The 3,993-nt window shown below is 37.5% G+C and overlaps 1 long non-coding RNA gene across 1 annotated transcript; it reads left to right on the forward strand.

Moving 5' to 3' along the window:
* Window positions 1–188: 188 nt before the first annotated feature.
* LOC116400796 (uncharacterized) lies at window positions 189–1,745 on the forward strand. The gene is made up of 5 exons (XR_004213945.1): window positions 189–636; window positions 970–1,020; window positions 1,133–1,201; window positions 1,288–1,356; window positions 1,507–1,745. It is a non-coding gene; the product is annotated as an uncharacterized LOC116400796 (long non-coding RNA).
* Window positions 1,746–3,993: the final 2,248 nt, after the last annotated feature.

Consider the following 3,993-nt stretch of genomic DNA (forward strand, 5'->3'; position numbering starts at 1 on the left):
TGCGGTCACGGTTAACGGTGTATAATGGTCACGGTTAACGTTGTGAAGCGGTCACGGTTAACGGTGTGAAGCAGTCACGGTTAACGTTGTGTAACGGCTCGGTTTAAGGTGTGAAACGGTCGCGGTTAACGGTGTGTAATGGTCACGGTTAACGGTGTGAAACGGTCACGGTTAACGGTGTGTAACATCACGGTTAATGGTGTAATGGTCACGGTTAACGTAGTAACACGGGGTGTGCCGTACTGCTGGAGAGAATTGCTCAGGTTCTTCCCAAACTTCTAGAAATGTTTGTCAAAGTTAATGTTACATAGAAAGTAAAGGTAAGCGTATAAAATTGAACAATTCTTAGGACAGCTTGCATTGAAATACATGAGCTGCAGCAGTAATGGCGACATGTTTACTTGCGGTACTTCCCAAGGTTCGTGTATTATACACAACATCACGCTTATGTCACGCTACATTAAGGCCCAATGCGACACCGTTCTATGTGTTTGTCATCAGGCTTTAAAGCAGATGATCAGTAGTAACTCAGAGGATTACTAATATAGTGTTAACAATCTTTTTCCACAGGACGTGCAGAAATATGTCCCATCTATGAGGAGATACAGGATAGAGTCGTGTTCCAGCCGACAAATGGTGAGAAATGTTCCTTTTTTGTCTTTTTTAAAGACAGACAACTTCCTTTTTCTATTATGATCGAGGCTGAAATTGTACAGTGTTATTTTTATATATATATATATATATATATATATATATATATATATATATATATCCACACTGAACTTAACTATCTAAATCAAAAATATTCCATCTGCTTCATAAAAAACGTTTACCTTTTTCCTGAAGTGCATGTGCAAAGATAATAAAAAACACATACAAGGTTTATGGCCATGTTTAGATGTAAATGTTACTTTCTACTGTTTTATATCTTCATCCACAAAACTGCATTTACATGTTCATCTTTGACAGGCGGCGGGAGCTTGGCTAGAACAGCTTCATACTGCATGACAGATTTTCAAGGTAAATAATTACACATATTTTACCGACTACCCTTAAGAAAAGCTGACAAATGGGACTGTCTTAACGTGTTTTAATTTGGTAAATAATGTTTGTTGGTAAAACGTTTCAATAGATGGATCGCACCATAACGATCCCATGTACTCCACCATCCCTGATCTTCCACCAGTGGAGAAGAAAAGCAGTAAAGACTGAGCTCTCATCAGCATTTGACCAAATATTGTAGTTCCATACAGTAAATATTCATTATGTTTCATTTATTTCTCACAGAGACATCGCTACCTAATGACTCCACTTATTCCTTGATCGGCAACCCATTGAGTGGTGGAATGAATAAAGGTAACTTGAACACATAGGCGCTGTAGGTTTAGTGGTTCCAAGAGCCATTAAAGTATGAATCATGTATTCTATATTATCAAAATACTGAATGAGATGCAGATGGTAATTTACAGATTTAATTAAATTCTGAATTGTTTTCTCAATCTACAGGTTCGTCACAGCTCCCTGAAATCACATATTTTTTACTGTTGAAACCCAAAAAAGATGGAAACAACCCATTCAACCACAATCATCATTAAGTTCTCGGTATTGGCAGTCGAGATTAGAGGCCTTTACACACCGGGGTCCTGCTGCCGCCTTGGTTCGGACCAGGCAGCAATCTCCGGATCTAAAGAGAGAAGCCACTGCTTCATGTGTTAAAGCTGCATTCTCTCTAGTGTCCACCAGGGGGCGACTCCTCTGGTTGTATAGAAGTCTATGAGAAAATGACTCTACTTCTCTCTTGATTTATTACCTCAATAAACATTGTAAACATGAGTTTATGGTCTCAATCTCTAGTTTCAAGTCTTCTTCAATACAGCATGATGTTCATTTAGTACATTATGGTCCATTTAGAGTCAAACAGAGCATAAAGCAGGGGATGCTTTAGGGCGGGGCTACACGGTGATGGACAGGTCAACACCAGAGACGTATATGGCGTCTCTACGTCACTCCTCCTCAGTCCAGATATGGTCACTTCCTGTTCACTGGTTGCAAAAAACAAAGATGGTGACAGCCAAAATGCCGAACTCGAGGCTTCAAAACATCCACAAACCAACGAGAGACGTCATGACCACTACGTCCACTTATTATGTACAGTCTGTGGTTTGGACCACATCAAAGATGTTTTTTTGCTGTACAATAGTTTTGATCCTTTTGAAAGTATTTATTTAAAAAACATCAGTTTAAAAGAATTTAGACAACCAATGCGCACATAAAAAAGCCCCCGTTGTATAAACGCCTTCAAAAATGTCTCTTTATGAAAACATCTCATGAGACTGATTATATGTGCATTTAACTCAATGGATTGAACCCAAATCAGTTCAGTGATTCATTGAAGGTGTATATGGGCTTACTGGATGGTCCTGTGAAGTCCAGGTACTTGGTCCAGTTCTGGTTCTGGTGGCTTGAAAGCAAAGGCACGAAGGAAGACAGCAACTTTGACTAACTGGGGGAAGAGGCTGGTGTTTGTACAGCAGGGTTGATGAGGGAAATTGGAGACAGGTGAGCAGGTGAGAGAGGGTCAGGTGACTGGGACCAGTATAAGGTCTAAGGGCATCTGGTGGACAGGTGGAGGATGGCAGACATGTATTATATTTTGATGAACAATAAGAAAAATACTATGTAAATATTAACCACGTAATTTCCCCTAAACCACAGTATTTTCTAATCTATTATTAGATTAGAAATTATAGATTAGTATTATTCTAATCTGCTAATGTACTCTTTTTTATTTAAAAAGTTTGAAAGCTAGAACCAAATGTCAAAAAGACATAATTTTGTACGCTGTGCCGCTTCACCAAGACTCAAAGAGGTACCAGAATGTATGACAGCGTCCCGTATTATAAAGACATACAGAAATATATAAATATGGAAATAAGTAAATCAAATCATTTTTAAAAAGTGGGAAAAAAATGAAGAAACAGAAAATTATTTATTTACATATTTTTTGGTGAGAAATTCCATTCCTTTAGATGTTCATTTATGTATTTCCTGACACGTTTTTTTTCACTAATTAATTAATTTGTCAGGATATACTAAATAACCGCAGCTCTTGTGTTTGGTTTGTTTGTAGCCATTAAAACCTACGACTGCGTATTTGGGTCATTGTGGGTAAAAAAAACCTGAAGGACTGAGCCGGAGGAAGGGAAGGGGTTAATATTCTGAGAAAAAACTCAGAAGCTTTAAGATTAAAGTCGAATATTTATGAGAGAAGAAACTCACAAGTTAGCGAGAATCTTTTTTTAAATAATCTGATATTATAAAGCAAAGATTTACAGGAGAAAAACTCAAAAATACAACACACAACAGAGAAATACACACAAAGACCACCTAACGTACTGTTGATCAAGGTTCAGTTGGATCTTTAGTCATTTGAGTTATTGAAAATGTGATTTTGAAGGTTTGCTCACTTTCTCACTCATCTTTTCATGACTTCACACTGACCACTGTCTGAAGTGGTCACTACATCCTTCCCTATTTCTATTTTAGGTAAATGGAGTTAGACTCTGCTCTGTTTGTGTGTAACTTGTTCGTGTCACACTGCTTCCTGGATAAAGTTATATTTGTTGCAGGACAATAATGAAAGCTTGTGTTTGGACCGTTTCAGAAAGATCTTCAGTATCTGGAAAGTAGATGAAATTATGCTTTAATAATGAACTTTATGTCCTCTGGATTGAGTTGCACAGAAAAACACTTTAAAGACCTAAAATAACTTTATGTGCACACACGAGCCATCTTTTACTTCCTTTTACTTCCTTTATAGTTTGTACGTCTGTGGTTGAGATGCCTTCCTTACTGAAGGGCCCTATGAAGAGACTCACAATGATTACAAAACAACTACAAAGAGACTCACAATGATTACAAAACAACTACGAAGAGTCACAAAATTATTACAAAACAACTACAAAGAGACTCACAATGATTACAAAACAACTA

Source organism: Anarrhichthys ocellatus, unplaced genomic scaffold (assembly GCF_004355925.1).
Source record: "Anarrhichthys ocellatus isolate YVR2014 unplaced genomic scaffold, GSC_Weel_1.0 scaffold207, whole genome shotgun sequence".
Classification (NCBI taxonomy): domain Eukaryota; kingdom Metazoa; phylum Chordata; class Actinopteri; order Perciformes; family Anarhichadidae; genus Anarrhichthys; species Anarrhichthys ocellatus.